Source organism: Haliotis rubra, unplaced genomic scaffold (genome assembly GCF_003918875.1).
Source record: "Haliotis rubra isolate DU_JTF1 unplaced genomic scaffold, ASM391887v1 Scf47, whole genome shotgun sequence".
Lineage (NCBI taxonomy): Eukaryota > Metazoa > Mollusca > Gastropoda > Lepetellida > Haliotidae > Haliotis > Haliotis rubra.
The window spans coordinates 358,206-375,979 of record NW_025767157.1 but is presented as its reverse complement, the minus strand read 5'-3'; the positions used below and the strand labels follow the sequence as shown (position 1 = coordinate 375,979).

At 44.2% G+C, this 17,774-nt stretch overlaps 1 long non-coding RNA gene across 1 annotated transcript; it reads right to left on the bottom strand.

The window, feature by feature from the left end:
- Positions 1-7,977: 7,977 nt before the first annotated feature.
- On the bottom strand, positions 7,978-12,785 carry LOC124290612. Its single transcript, XR_006901985.1, has 2 exons — positions 12,593-12,785; positions 7,978-8,121 (listed from the first exon to the last, which is right to left on the bottom strand). It is a non-coding gene; the product is annotated as an uncharacterized LOC124290612 (long non-coding RNA).
- Between the last annotated feature and the right edge of the window lie 4,989 nt (positions 12,786-17,774).

Sequence of the window (17,774 nt, the reverse complement as noted above, 5' to 3'; positions counted from 1 at the left end):
GTGCTAGAAGTGCCGCGAAAGCAAATTGCTATGAAAACATCGGATTACCGTAGTTCAGATTAGCGCGCGACCCCAATACTCGATCTGTTAGCCTCTTAACTGAGATGAAGTTTAAGTTGTTTCAAGTTTCAGCACTTGATCTATGACAAGCCTAAGCATCGATGTAGGAAAACCCTCCGAGAAAAGAAGTATTGGAGCTGTGTAGTAAAATTTGTTTGCTGTTTGACTTATTTGACTATTTCATTTAATCCACCGTGCAAAGACGGTTGTTCGAGCAGATCTCACTAATTCTCAGTTAACTGGGACAATTGCAGTCGCCGACATTTTGGCTGTCAGTGCTTTCAAATCTGACATTACATCTAGGTGTAACTGTGCAGGTATTCTAAATAACACCAAATTTACAATAAGTATCAACCTTCATTAACACTGCAGTAAGTTATATTGTAACGTCACAAGCAAACATTTGGTTCTATGGCGGCATTTTTGCTATGTCGGTAGAGCGTATTCTCAGCATTTAAGCCTGCTGCAAAATTTTATCCAACGGATGTTTCGATATATTTAGTGTCATGAAAGAACCAACATACATATGGGTTAATTCGCCCATGTTAGCATGTCGGTGGTTCACCAACCAAAACCCAAAACCCACGTTTAGATTATGTCGGTAGAGTCAGAGTAATTTACGTTACGTTGTGTTTGTTTACAGCTTTTCTTGTGGTAAATCATCGCACAGACCACAAGATATTTTTTTCTTGATTGGCCTGTTCATCTATTCTCGATATCTAAAAACATATTCTACCATGACTACGGTATCACACGACGACTCACACTTCTTTGTTTTTCTTGTGATTTGAGAGTCCCGGGAACGCGAAATTCAGTGTTAACTGTACCTTGACCGTTCCCGCGAAAGCGAAACCTAAATTGAGGAGGTTTAGTCCAGTTTTCGCTTTCCCGGGCCATAACCGTTAAAGCGTCCTCTCGTCACGCTGAAGACCCGGGTTCGATTGCCCATATGGGTACATTGTGTGAAACCCGTTTCTGGTGTCCCCCGCCGTGATGTTGCTGGAATATTGCTGGAATATTGCTAAAAGCAGCGTAAACACACACTCATAACAACACCTGGCTCTTCAGTGTCCCTCTTTCACTTCTTTGTAACATCTAATGCTTGTACTTAAGTTGCAGAAATTGTTGCCTATGTCAACTGATTCGATGTGTGTTGTGTGTATGTGACGTGTCGGGATCTCTGTGTGTGTGTCTGGTCGTAGCGTGTGTGTGTCGAGTAGTGTATGACTCGGATTGTGTGTGTCGGATAGTGTTCTGTGTGATTTAATAATAATAATAATAATAGTGCATTTATATAGCGCTATTTCCAAACCTAAGGATGCTCAAAGCGCACAAACATGGTTTGATATTAAGAGTCAGGGAAAGCTTGGCGGAAGAGGAAAGTTTTTAGTAAGGATTTAAAGGATGACAACGTTTTTGAGTTCTTGGGGCAGATTATTCCACTCAGTTGCTGCGGCATATGCAAATGATCTGTGGCCGTAGCGGACAGTGTTTGTATTTGGGACAACAAGGAGAGACTTGGTCTGGGATCTGAGAGTTCAAACAGGCTGGTATGTCTGAAGAAGGTTGCAGAGATCCCGAGATACATTGGAAGGTCAGGGATAGGAGCTTGAACTTGATACGGAAGTGAACAGGAAGCCAATGAAGAGATTTGAGTAATGGAGTGAATATATTTGCGAATATATATGGTTCATCTTACCGAAATGATGTATGAAACATTTGATATGTTTTTGTAATTAACAACCATGTTCATGTGACCTTGAACCTGACCATATAAACAATTTTCATTTCCCTGTTTGCTATCAGATTTAAGCACATATAGAATGTCATTGAACCTCCTGGTTGCCACCAGAATTGTGGAATGTGGCCTTGACCTTTGACTTTGAAGGTGTGTACTAGTATGTACAAGTAATTAACACCAAGAGTGCAGAATGTAATGAACACCTGTAAAACTCGCAAAAGCAATATTTAGTTACAATTTAGTTTGACACGATATAATGCATTTCTGTGATACAGTTAATAATTCATGGTAACCATGGAAACACACTGAATCCCATGTGTCCTGACAATTACTGTTCTGAAATGTATTTTGTGAGGAAGCTGAGTCTGTGAGGTGTCTTGTGATACCAAATACGTGTTGCTGTACGTCTACCATGCTCAGCTTGTTTCAGTTTGGAAACATGCGAAGTAAAAATACAAGATGAGAACAAAGATACAATGGATGTCCTGTTGTAATTCCGCTAGAGTCCTCCACCAGCCGTGATACTGACACTATATTGTTTAGACGGTCCCTGACATGTACTGCCCGTGCGTTACATAACGCTGTCACCCTGTCTGCCTGCCAGGTGGGTCACAGTATCGTTTGTTTCTTAGAAGTGTTTCTACCATGGAATTTTTTCTAAGTTTTCGATATTTTACGAGTAATCATTATGATTAGGGAATGGTACATCGTGATTACTCATATGCCATATTAGGTTGAGGTGGTATGAATGATTATATATAAGTTTTGAATCTGAAATAACAACCATTATCAAATAATTGCCAAAAGCATTTTCCAAGCATTTCTGGCCTTACTTTAGCAATAAATCGGATAACTGTGACCTTGACCTTTCACCTTGACCTTATTGCTTTAGATGGTTCGGTGGAGCAGTGCTTAATCAGCACATGCACTTTTCATAGAGAAGATAAATATATTCCTTTATATCATGTTCTCTCAAAAATAGCATGATCACCACGGAAACGCTCCCAAAATGATCTGTTGCCTAACAGTTTCAAGTCTGGCAACATTGGATTTAGAAAACTAGAGATTCCAAAGTTTCTAACGGTACCAAATACATCTTGCCATTTTCCGGTAGACGTGTTTCAATTTTTGACACCAAAGCCACCGCTCCACAAGACTCACTGACTTGGTTGGCACATTTCATCATATCCCAATTGCGCACATCGATGTCTTGATGTTGATCACTGGATTGTCTGGTCCAGACTCGATTATTTACAGACCGCCCCTATACAGCTGGAATATTGCTGAGTGCGGCGTAAAACTCACTCACTCACTGGATAAATTATGTCATATTTCACGCGGCGTTAAACAACAAACAAATCAATCTTAAAAATAAACAGTTACCAATCATTAAGTCTGACAACAGGACTTTACAGCTGTACGTGACATACATACGTCCAACAGCGACCACTCGACGCATGCTCCAGACGTACGTCAGCAGGCGAGCTGTGAATCATTTGTCGTTATATATTCAACAGCCCCAGGGATATTGCACTGCAAGTGGCGTGGCTAATCCATATCGGAGTTACCCCCCTTCCATCGCTGAGCCGTGATTGTGTCGGCTCGACGGATGACGCTCCCTGACAAAAGCAGTCAAATTGTTAGGGACGCGTCATGTACACTCTTCAAAATTACAAACGCACATCCGTTTTCATCAGTTCGATTTATTTTGACAGCAATCGTCATTAAGACAATTCCTATGTTTGAATCCCGTTAATCATGTCGTGGTTGTTGTTTATTGCGCGCAAACGCATCCCAAAATGTGTCAGTAAACATTTGTCATAAAAAATGAAAACGATACATAAAAAGTTCATGCAGAAAAGGTTTTCCACGTAATGTACGTGCAATGCGTCGGAAACATGAGTCGAGACATCGACTATGAAAGGCCAAAACCAAATTCATTATTTCATTACGAAATTTAGGATGTAAACGAAGATAAACAAAATGCCGAGACTGAATGCAACTGACCGACATATCACCATTGGACATTTGGAAGCAGGGGAGTCCCCAGTCTGCCGTTGCAGGACACTTCAACGTCCACCACAGCACCGTATCTCGATTATGACAACGATATACCCGCTCCAATTCGACCCATGATCGTCCCAAAAGAGGAAGATCAATAGTGACCACTCATGCTCAGGACCGATTCATGGAACCTGGGGAACTGGCGACGCGTTTGGTTCAGCGATGAATCGCATTTCCTCCTGCAACGACGGGGTGGGAGACAACGTGTCTATCGACGTCGACACGAACGTTTTGCGCCGAACTGCGTTTGTCAGGTGGACAGATTTGGTGTAGAAAACGTCATGGTGTGAGGAGCCATGTCCTACACGGGTAAATCGGAGCTCGTGGTGGTTGAAGGCAATCTTACAGCAAATCGCTACATCGACGAAATCCTGCGACCTCATGCGGTCATTCCCTCACCCCACATGGCGATAGTACGTCAATTAACGCGTTTTGCAGGTAGAAACCTGCTTACACGAGAGTGTTGATAGCCGCAGATGGATCAGAAGTTTGAATCTTCGACTCCAAACCAAGGACAGCGGCTCCTCACTTGGACCACGTGTAGACTTGGTTGAACTGAAAACACAGAAACAAGATCGTAGATACTGATGTCTGTGTGAGACACGTGGTAGATATTGCAACTGTCACTGAGACAGGGTGGTAGATATTGCAACTGACACTCACACGGGTTGGTATATATTGTCAATGACACAGGGTGGTGTATATTTCAACTGTCATTGACACAGGGTGGTAGTTATTGCAACTGTCACTGACACAGGGTGGTGTATATTTCAACTGTCATTGACGCAGGATGGTAGTTATTGCAACTGTCACTGACACAGAGTGGTAGATATTGCACCTGTCACTGTCACTAGGGTGGTAGATATTGCACCTGTCACTGACACAGGGTGGTAGATATTGCATCTGTCACTGACACAGGGTGGTAGATATTGCAACTGTCACTGACACAGGGTGGTAGATATTGCACCTGTCACTGACACAGGGTGGTATATATTGCAACTGTCACTAGGGTGGTAGATATTGCACCTGTCACTGACACAGGGTGGTAGATATTGCATCTGTCACTGACACAGGGTGGTAGATATTGCAACTGTCACTAGGGTGGTAGATATTGCACCTGTCACTGACACAGGGTGGTATATATTGCAACCAACTGTCACTGAGGGTGGTAGATATTGCACCTGTCACTGACACAGGGTGGTAGATATTGCAACTGTCACTGACACAGGGTGGTATATATTGCAACTGTCACTGACACAGGGTGGTAGATATTGCAACTGTCACTGACACAGGGTGGTAGATATTGCAACTGTCACTAGGGTGGTAGATATTGCACCTGTCACTGACACAGAGTGGTAGATATTGCAACTGTCACTAGGGTGGTAGATATTGCACCTGTCACTAGGGTGGTAGATATTGCACCTGTCACTGACACAGGGTGGTATATATTGCAACTGTCACTAGGGTGGTAGATATTGCACCTGTCACTGACACAGGTGGTAGATATTGCAGGGTGGTGACACAGGTGTGGTAGATATTGCAACTGTCACTGACACAGGGTGGTAGATATTGCACCTGTCACTGACACAGGTGGTAGATATTGCAACCTGTCACTAGGGTGGTAGTATATTGCACCTGTCACTGACACAGGGTGGTAGATATTGCATCTGTCACTAGGGTGGTAGATATTGCACCTGTCACTGACACAGGGTGGTAGATATTGCAACTGTCACTAGGGTGGTAGATATTGCACCTGTCACTGACACAGGGTGGTATATATTGCAACTGTCACTAGGGTGGTAGATATTGCACCTGTCACTGACACAGGGTGGTAGATATTGCATCTGTCACTAGGGTGGTAGATATTGCACCTGTCACTGACACAGGGTGGTAGATATTGCAACTGTCACTAGGGTGGTAGATATTGCACCTGTCACTGACACAGGGTGGTAGATATTGCAACTGTCACTAGGGTGGTAGATATTGCACCTGTCACTGACACAGGGTGGTAGATATTGCATCTGTCACTAGGGTGGTAGATATTGCACCTGTCACTGACACAGGGTGGTAGATATTGCAACTGTCACTAGGGTGGTAGATATTGCACCTGTCACTGACACAGGGTGGTAGATATTGCAACTGTCACTAGGGTGGTAGATATTGCACCTGTCACTGACACAGGGTGGTAGATATTGCAACTGTCACTGACACAGGGTGGTAGATATTGCACCTGTCACTGACACAGGGTGGTAGATATTTCAACTGTCACTGACACAGGGTGGTAGATATTTCAACTGTCACTGACACAGGGTGGTAGATATTTCAACTGTCACCGACGCAGAGTGGTAGATATTTCAACTGTCACTGACACAGAGTTGTAGATATTTCAACTGTCACTGACACAGGGTGGTAGATATTGCACCTGTCACTGACACAGGGTGGTAGATATTTCAACTGTCACTGACACAGAGTGGTAGATATTTCAACTGTCACTGACACAGGGTGGTAGATATTTCAACTGTCACTGACACAGAGTTGTAGATATTTCAACTGTCACTGACGCAGAGTGGTAGATATTTCAACTGTCACCGACGCAGAGTGGTAGATATTTCAACTGTCACTGACGCAGGGTGGTAGATATGTCAACTGTTACTGACGCAGGGTGGTAGACATAGCAACTGTCAGTGACACACATTTCAAAACATTGCAACTGTAACTAACAGAAGCTGACAGATACTGGAGATTACATCTGTGGCATAAAACACGGAGACAGGTTGAAGTCTGTGATGTGCAATTGTAGATTTTGAAATTCTAGAGTACGATTTCTATTCCTCAGGCTGACCAGCCCTGAAATTACTGAAATACTGATCCAACCGGCGTTAAACCCAACCTACTCACCCGCCTCAACGACAAGCAGTTCACTTAGGAGGAATCATTCTCTCAACAGGAGTGTAATATATTTCACAATGTCTCTTATACGATACTGATGCACAAGCAATAAAGCAGTCGCGAAACTATTCACGCAAACTCTGTCTGTCCCTTGAAACATGAAGTCTAAACAAATACCTACTTGCTGACTAGTCAAGTACCGACTACGCCTCATACCAATGTACGACATCACTTATGACATTCACCCTGTCCCCGTTCTTCATTGTATACGTGGACACCATGTCCCTAATGAGCTTAATTAAGGCCACGCTCTCGGCCCTGTGTGGTGGGTCTAGCCACAATCCACAGTTTACCTTTGGCACAGAGTGCAGTCCTTATACCAGTGACACCTCCTTCATCGGCATATTTGAATGGAACTACCCTGAGATGCTGTTTACCTGACCCGTAGAGGAGAGGTACACCAAGGTCAATAGGGAGGGGGTCCGACCCTGGGTCCCTTCAACACGATTTTAACGCTGGATAGTTGATCATGACATTATTCTAGATTCGTTTGTTTTCCGATGGCATATATTTGAATTAACCCCTGAAATTCGTGTTTGCAAACAATCTGGCAGCAATTGGAATATCTATAATGTAGTTGTTGATTCAGCGTATTTTGTTTTGGTGTGGATGAAATTGTTTGTGTTTCATGGTTGTAACTTTATGTGCGAGTTTTAATGTACTTTCCAAAACGCATAATCCAAAGATTGATCGGTTTGGTAAATGTTGTGAGAGAGTGTGATTAAAGGCCTCCTTCAGCAATATTTCAGCGGAAATCAGAACTGGGCTTCACATTTGTAATAAGGTGAATCGAACTCGGGTGTTCGCCGAAACCTTTATCCAGGTGAGTGAGTGAGTATGGGTTTACGCAGCATTTAGCAATATTCCAGCAATATCATGACGGGGGCACAACGAATGGGCTTCACACATTGAGCCCATACGGGAATCGAACCCGGGTCTTCAGCGTGACGAGCAAACGCTTTAACCAATAGGCTACCCCACCGCCCCGCTTTAACCAATAGGCTACCCCACCGCCCCGCTTTAACCATTAGGCTACCTCACGCCCCTTTGTTAAAGTGGGGCTAAACGTATGTCACATCGGATTAAGAATATACGATAAATATTTACGGTCATGTCATATTACTGACAGAGCACGTTCCCAGAAGCGAACACGAGGCGACGAATAACGTCGTTAGGGGCCTACTGAGAATGATATATTTCAAGAGTTGTTTTTGCAGCGTTAAATCACGAAACATCGTTGTGTCGAACTTGGATGTGTCGAATTCCCGGTTGTCTCGAACTCACTTCTTGGCCCCGTCACAATCCTCCTGTATAAAAAAAATCATCATTAATACTCGGATCTGTCTAAACATATGCCATGTTTGTCTCGAACCACGGTTAACTCGAACCGTTTTCCAGGGCCCCACTGCACATGCACACATACTCGGTGCTGTAGCCGCCGAAGGATCATAATCGGTGGATTCGACTCCGATCGGGACCCAACTCTTCCCAGCGATTGCGGTGCCTCTTACCTCATGGTTAGAGTGTTCGCTCGTCACGCCGAAGACCCAGGTTCGATTCTCCACATGGATACAATGTGTGAAGCCAATTTCTGGTGTTCCCCGCCGTGATATTGCTGGAGTATTGCCAAAAGCGGCGTAAGACCATACTCACTCACTTACTCATCGAAAAGTTTACTTCAGTGCGTAACCCATTTAAATAACATCGAATTAGACGAGTTTTAGGACTCGCTGGATCATGCGTTAGCGGGTCAATCCAAAACTCGAGGATTGATTCAAAACATGGGTGAAAATGACCGCCATTGTTTTGAGGTGGTAACTGTTGATATAGTAACCGGTCATTAAACAAATCGATCTTTTTAATAAAAAAAAATAGTTTGCGGATCTGACAAATCGTTGAGTGATAAAATCAGTTCAAGCAGCATAATTGAAAGAGACGAGTCCATATCATATTTTGCCGACTCACGGCCTTTAAGGGCCGTTGCATCCGATAAAGCCTCGATCCGGTACTTGTTTTTGCCCTACGCCCGTAATACGAACATAATTCGTCCATGTTAAAGAGGTTGAGTTGTACTGCAGGCTTCTCATCGTGGAAGGGGAGACGGTACGTATTGTTCTAGCGGCCACCCAATCTCGACAGCGTTTATGGCGATGACGTGAACTCGACACCTGCTCGGTAAATCATTTAACTACACTTAACATGGTTGATTGGATGTCCTAACATCTCCCTGATGTTTATCACACGAGGTATCTATAACAGCGGACAAAGCCGTCGCGTGCTCGACACGAGTCTTGCTCGAGAACCCCCCAGAAACCTGTTCCCCGGGGGTGGGAGCGGCTTGGTGTAACAAGCTCATCATGTGCCGTCCCATCAGCTCATCTCCGCACGGTGGCTATCTCAGCACCGTGGAACATTCTGCAACAGAACACGTGCACTCATTACTGCACGTGTTGTCGTCGTTGCTGCCACAAGTGAGATGGAGTGTGAAGTCATGCGCAGTGATTGCGTTCATCAACAAAGGCGACGTTTCCGCCTCCAATCACCGGCGGCGACGGGGTCGCGTAATTGGCGTATGGTCTTTGGAGTAATCTCCTCTAACGCAGCTTATTGACGGTGGACGGAGATTTGACGAGACAATGCCCCGTCATAGTCAACGTGTTCCACTTACAAAACTAATTCTTCCACCTCATGATTGGAGCATGCACATCGAGAACACCCTTTCTTCTCAAAAACAACATATACGACAGCCGTTGCCTAAATAGAAATTGGTTCAGGAATCGTGTCTTGGCCACACGTACCCCTACCAGCAGAAGGTCAAGGTTATAATAAGCGGAGTCATAACATCCGTCCCTCTACATGAAGAACATCGCCATTGATCATAAGGATTAATAGAACATCCATCACCCAACATGTAGAACATGGAGGTGGCCATTGATCATAATTACTGACAGACCATATGACCTTCTTCATGTAGAACATCTAGGTGGCCATTGACCATAAGGACTACCAGACACATCCGTACCTCTACATGAAGAACATATAGGTGGGTGACAATTGATTATAATGACTAACAGAACATCCATCCTCTGCATGTAGAACATCTAAGTAGCCATTGATCAGAAGAAACAGAACATCAGTCTTGATACATGAACAAAGACCATTTCGCCACTGATATGCTTCACCAGAACATCAGCCAAGCAGCCTATGACAACGTTTATCATCAGGAGAGGTCAGAACATCCGTCATCCTAGGCAAACGTTCACATAGGTCACCGTGACCATTAGTGCTGCTTGGGCCCGATCATTTCGCAATGTATATCACAGGAAATCTTGAAACACCTGCAGTTCACCATCACCATAACCATATTTCAAGAACAATGCTCCATGAACAGTAAATAGCACCGTCACTGTCAAAGAGGAACATAATACATTTTGACTTTTGTCCTAAGGCCAATGTGAGATACCCAATTCCCCACTGGAGTCACGCCTGTGAAGCCCAATTAAGAACCTGCCAGATGACGTACAAAGAACTAAGAAACGAGGATCTGCTGCACCTGTTACTCACTGGTAGGCATATCCATGTCCTTGTTATTCCACGCACGCCAGAGCGGTACCAGTTGTTCTTACAGTACAGCTAGTTCCGGGAATATATATGTTCCAATATTCCCCTCAAAAGAGAGGTGCAAGCCGTACTGCACATTCCCTGCCAAAGGTACACTAGTTGTCACGCAACAGAGACATAAAGCCAGGGGTTACCAGGCAACAGACACATCGACTGCCCAGTTACATACACACCAAGGACATCAGTGGTCCGGTGTTTCATGAGGTGAGGTGAGGTGAAATTGGGTTTAACTGCGTGCTTGAGAATATTTCGCTCATATGACGACGTGCATGCGTGTGTATGTGTATGTGCGGCTGCTTGTACTAGCCCAGACTTAAGCTGGTTTTATAGTGCTAGCTCACTGAGATACCATGCCGCAGTGAAGCATGAATACCCCACTCAGACACATTATACTGACTCGAGCCGACCAGTCCTTGTTGTACCCATTAATGCCGAGCGCCAGACAGGGACCAACAAGTACCATATTTTAACGTCTTTTGGTATGACGCGGTCGGGGATCGAACCCGCGACCTTCCGCTCTCCGGGCGGACGCTTTAATCACTACACCACGGAGGCGGTCAGGACAATATTGGTCCAGTGAGAGACACACCGAGGACAATATTGGTCCGGTGAGGGACGCACAAGGACATCAGTGGTCAGTGGAGAATACACAAGGACATCAGTGGTCCAGTGAAGGATACACAAGGACATAATTGGTCCAGTGAAGGACACACAAGGACATCAGTGGTCCTGAAGGACACACAAGGACATCAGTGGTCCACTGAAGGGCACACACGGACATAAATGGTCCAGTGACGGACACAAGGACAACAGTGGTCCACTAAAGGACACACAAGGACAACAGTGGTCCACTGAAGGGCACACAAGGACATAAATGGTCCAGTGACGGACACAAGGACATCAGTGGTCCGGTGAAGGACACACAAGGACAACAGTGGTCCACTGAAGGGCACACAAGGACATAAATGGTCCAGTGACGGACACAAGGACATCAGTGGTCCACTGAAGGACACACAAGGACATCAGTGGTCCGGTGAAGGATACACAAGGACATCAGTGGTCCAGTGAAGGACACAAGGACATCAGTGGTCCAGTGAAGGATACACAAGGACATAATTGGTCCAGTGAAGGACACACAAGGACATCAGTGGTCCGGTGAAAGACACACAAAGACAACAGTGGTCCAGTTAAGGACACACAAGGACATCAGTGGTCCAGTGAAGGTCATACACGGACATCAGTGGTCCAGTGAAGGTCATACACGGACATAAGTGGTCCACTGAAGGACACTTAAGGACATCAGTGGTCCAGTGAAGGACACACAAGGACATCAGTGGTCCAGTGAAGGACACACAAGGACCAAGAGAATCAGTGGTCGGGGGAAGGACACACCAAAACACCAAAAACACATTTGTCCAACAACCTACAAACCAAGGGCGGGAGATACCATTATCAGACCCTCCAACTCCAACAAAACAGTACCACGGACAGAAGCTGTCACCTCCGGTGTTTTAACAGTCATGTTCTGACCAGGGTACATTCAAAACGCCGAGAATCCTTCCCCAACCCCATAACCCCAAACCCCACAACTCCACACGACGGCTTTCCACCTTCAGATAGGCTTTATTATCAAGGGTTAAAAAACAAGTCCCTGAATTTGCCCCACTTTTCAAACCATGGTCGTTAACCCATTCTCTACCTACATGGGACTCATTACGTGCTGTACCTGAGTTCTACAGAAAGGCCCTTGTCTTTGTATTGTCCCACACAAACTGACAGATCCCCCTCCCCCTGTCGTTCACACACACATACTCCACACAGCGCGTGGATGTAGGTCACATCAAAAGGGAGAACGATGGTGGATAGCGGCGGGAGTAAGCTGTTGCCACCGTGTTCACATTCAAAACATACATCTTCGCTGTAATTTGTTCACTGTCTCTGGCTATTTATAAAATCTTATTGAAAGGGGGAGCGCGTGCCGCTGGCGCTGCCACGCGGAACAAGTATATCGTGTACGTATATCACGTGACTTTTAGACGTGAGGCCCCGAGTTTTAACAAGCCGACCCCACGTGGCGCGCGACAGCCACTAAGCTATTACTGTACACACATACCACGTGGACAACTCGTGCCAATGTGCAACATGACTGCATCTTACACAATTCTGTTTTTCTGCTATTTGGTCCTCAAAATGCTATCGATGTCAACTCCTCCCCACATAGACAGTACCGCCTGTCCAGACGTCCAGACAGCTCCTCGTGTCTGTGAGCAGACGACACACCGCATGTTTGGGAGCAGACGATAGGTAAGAATGCAGGACTCGTTGAGACACACGACGCGCTCACGCGGAACACCGCTCGAGCTGCGCACGAGACCAGGCGAGATTGCATGCAGCGACACACTAAATCGTGGACAAGCCAGAAATTTATCCTCATTGGAAGGAAAAACACCCCCTGAAGAAACTAATGATTGCATACGTGTGTAGTAGACCCCAATGAAACAGACGAACGTATAAAACACATTTTATATATTCAAAGATTTTTACAAAATAAATATCTATGCTGTTTTTCTTGCTTGAGAACGGAGAAAGTCATTATTTCTTGGAAACATCCTTTCATTGTGGGGAAAGGTGTATAGAAACTGTTAATGTTCAAGTGAGACCTTATAATTTAATATTCATTATAACACAGAGATGACAAACATGAATTTGAGTCGTTTGATTCAGAGATAGACCCTGTTGTCCGTTGTGAGAAAGCGGAGACCATCAGTCTGTAAAGAGATGCTGCAGACGGAGAGGTAACACTATCTGGTCCAATCTTGGAGCTCCTCATTCAGCATCAAGGAGCTATTAAACAAATTTGAATATCTTTTCATCCGTGCAGTGATCTTGGCAATTCTTTTTACAGGAACATAATTTGGTATTGTTCGTTATATTGCAACAATATAAACGTTATGAGCTTCTACTCTTGCAAGGACGAGCGTTGATAGAAGGTAAGTCCAGCAACTGGAGACACCTTCTCGTCATGTTTCAAAGCCGGTAGATATTTAGTTGTGATTTTAAGGAAGCATTAAAATTTATGCTAATACAGAGTTGATAACACGTGATCAAGTAAATGGAACATTGAGGGGTTGGGGGATTGTACGAGTGACACCAGAAAAGGTATGGGTTTGGTATTGTATCGACTGTCTGCATGATTTTGGAAAGATACGCTCTGTATATGATCGTGGTGGACGCTTAATGGCGCTTGATCATTAGAGGCCAATATTTCATGTCCTATCTTTGAATCTACCGACAGACAAGGAAATGAAACAAAATATTGGCGACATAGTCCACTCAAGTGTTACGGTGATGTCATCCAGTACACGGGTTTACACAATTTGGGTGTGGGGTGTGTGGGGTGATTATGGAAATTGTTTGAACGTAGTCAGTTGACTTAACGTTGCTGGATAGCTGCCTTGACGACAGGAACATCAACTAAAACATTAGTGAGAGATATGGACTTCACGGATTTAGAACACAAAGACGTTTGTGTGAAAAGTGAATTTTACTTTCCTGTGTTCAAATGTAGAACTCGCAACAATTTATTGTCTTCTAGACTGTGCTGAAAATGAAACTGATTGCACCAATGATCCAATGAAAGCTGAAATAATGTAGTGCTTTGAGCACCATCACCATCATCATCGTCGTCGTCGTCATCATCGTCATCATCATCATTGTTGTGTTATTTTAATTTAATCTCAACTACATTTTAACTAAAAGGATTAAAATTATGAGAGGAAAAATACAATTTTTTATGGAAAAAAACCCCGCAACATTGTGAAAGTGAGAATACTTTGCCTCTGTGTGTTTGAGTTTTATTTTTACGCGGCTTTAAGCAATATTCCAGCAACATCACGGCGGTGAACACCAGAAATGGGCTTCACACGTTGTACCCATGTGGAGAATCGAACCCGGGTCTTCGGCGTGACGATCGAGTGCTTTAACCACAAGGCTACCGCCCCTTGCTTAAATATTCCACCGGTTATGTCAATGCCTTTCAGCTGAATGTTGCGATGCTGTCAGTGAAACTTCACATCAACCACTTATGTAACTCAGCTATGGTACTGGTGACTGACAGTGGAGCGAATGCTGGATTCGAACCCAGGGAAAACATGCCTTGATCAAATATACGCAGCTCTTCACAGAGAGTTGCAGGACGTAGCCTCACTATCCCCTGTTTTCCCGGTATAGAAAGTATTCTAACGCGTTTGGCTTTCTTCAACATACAAAGTACGGCGTCCTTCCTAACAGAACGACCGCGTGTGTCCCGCCATTGCAACACAGAGCTTTCTCTCGTCTGCGGAGGTAGCTATGCAACTACAAAAACTGCCCAAACAATTGGAATTTAAATGTCACGAGTATGTATGAATGGGGGACGAGAGGAAGTATGGAAATGAGCTGCCCCTATGCTGCCCTCGAGATATTAAACACAACTTTAGCACATTTAATGTGACGACATTGAACTACTCCGCGCCTGTCGGCTAGTGCAGGAAGGTTTTACAGAGCACGTGCCACAGTCACTTTAAACAGTCCAAGATTAAACAGGTACACATAAAAAATGTACCCAGTTTCGTTGGTCTAAAGTTTAACGGGGTATACATCACAGATATACTCAGTTTCGTTGGTCTGTGTACATAATTCAGTCTGTTTTTGGTTTAACGGCGCACACGAAGCACATGGTTAAGTCTGTCTGAGGTTAAAGAGAATACACGTCACAAGTGTACTTAACTTCCTAGGTCTCAGGCTTAACGTGACACACGACACAACAGTACTCACTTAAGACACAACAGTACTCACTTAAGACACAACAGTACTCAAGACACAACAGTACTCACTTAAGACACAACAGTACTCACTTAAGACAACTTTATTTTAAACAGTATAGACATCGCAGATACACTTTATTGTTTTCCTGAATTCACCGGCAAAGCGAGATCACAGACAACATGTTCTCAGTGGAAACGACGTGGAGACCAACGCATACCGCCCCATTCATGCCGACAGAGGCTTGCTCCGGTAGATGACATGCCCCGAAGAATCAAAGTGGATTAAACCCAACCCACTCAATCACTCACTCACTCTGGAGGCACTGGACTGTCCAGTAGTACATGACGCCCATATGCATTGCAGACTTGCGTCCCTTTGGCGTACCAGGAACCTATACATAGTTGGTTTGAATCTACGTTTAGGCCCGTGTTCAGAGGTATCACGAACATAGTACAAATCACTTCGGACTTTCATATCTCATAAAGCTAGCACGATTTGAATAGCAGAAAATGTGCTTAATGCATCGTAAGGTCGAACACTCTCTAACTCTACCGGTATATAAAGATGCTGCTTGCCTTGGGTGATTCTGACAAACTGATCTATCAATCCACTAAGATTATGATTTCAATACATTCTAAAACGCCTCCGACCTACTTTCGTTATATTTCACTCATAGTAAGCTGGGAGTCGGGGTGTAACTGACACAATGTAAGAGGTTTTTAAGTCACTCTAAACATATCTCGTAAAACTTTAAGCGTAGGCGAACTTGAAGAAATAAGTGACTTGAATGCAACATGATCCGTTCATTCAAACACTGAAGAGGCCACGCGTCTGTGATACATACAACAAAGTTGATCCGCTCAAATTTGACCTTAATTTATAAATTTCATTTGCTTTTGTTTCTGACACAGCGTGATATATATACATGGACATGTTTTGTGTAGGTTTATGTTGACGTGTCACAGGTTTTGAATTTTAAAAAAAAATCGACCAATGAAGTAATTTAAAGAAAACCTTTTTTCCACAAGAGAAGTAAAATGGACTTACATTCATGTTGATAGCTTGGATACTACAAAATTTAAATAATCGTTCTGATTTCAACGTTTGTGTATATCGCCAACTTTCCAAACCCACTATTGCGTGAAATATGACATAATTTATCCAGTGAGTGAGTGAATTTTGTTTTACGCCACACTCAGCAATATTTCAGCTATATGGCGGCGGTCTGTAAATAATCGAGTCTGGACCAGACAATCCAGTGATCAACAGCATGAGCATCGATCTGCGCAATTGGGAACCGATGACATGTGTCAACCAAGTCAGTGAGCCTGGCCCCATAATTAGATCTTTTTGCCTTAAGTACCACATACCACCAGGATGCTGTAACACTTTAAGGCTTATTTTTCAAAGGATACGGAACTGAATACACTATCATAGTTGTGAGATTATGTGCATAGCTTTGAAATCTGTCCATGTTTCGGGATTCGTTTTGGGGAGGAAATTTTGTACGCTTAAGAGTTAACGAAGAGGCGTACAATAGACGTCGGAGGGTTAACGTAGAGGAAGGGGTTCGGGTGAGGTGAGGTCACATGTGTTGCCGCTTTCAGTAAACAGGAGAAGGCACAGATACCCATAGTGAATACCGGGTAGGTAACAGGTGTCGCTGCTCACGTCGGTGGGGGGAGGGGGGCGGTATACGCCAGGATGCAGGAATGCAGCCAGCGGTGCATGTGTGCCACGTGGCTTGTGACGGGGTGGCGATATGGGGGACATAAAAGAATATGAAAAATAAATAAATACAATCTAGGTGTGTGCACTGGTACGGGGAATGCTTGGTAACAGGTGGGCAACCTTCAACATGACAACTGTCATGGATCAACCGACGGGCAGACATCACATGGTGCACAGGAAGGACTGGCGTTGGTTTGAAAATAAAACCTATATCCTGTTATGTTCGTTCCGATTTGTTTGTGGGCGGTGTTGTCCTTCAAACGCGAACAAAGAAACACGCAAACGATTTTTTATTTGTCATTAAAGACATTTTTCTGCCAATATACAGTGTTGAATTAATGCGTTGGTATTTATTTGTTATGGACTATCGCCCCGTGAAGAGTTTGGTCATCTAAACAGTAGGACCATTACTTTAATGACTGAACACTGATTAAGGAAACCTCGTTTCCGACGAATTGTCAGCGCATTATGTGATGAAACAGCTCTTGGTTTTATTTCTCCAATTTTCATTCATGCGAAGAAAGGCCTAATCTCACAGGATAGTGTTACTTAGTTTCCAGCCACACTAGATTATCAACTTTCTCGCTTGACAGGCTTACACAAGCATTGCCGCGTGCTGACAGTGGGTAGATATCTTCACAGGAAATACATAGAGTAGAAGAGTAGATATCAGGGTAGATATCAGGGTGGTTCCGAACAAGACTGCCATGTGCTGGGTGGGGTAAAAGTAGTGTCCACACGGACTAGAAGGGGTAAAGGTGTAGATATCAGCGAGGTGAGGGGTTGTTCCGAACACGACTGC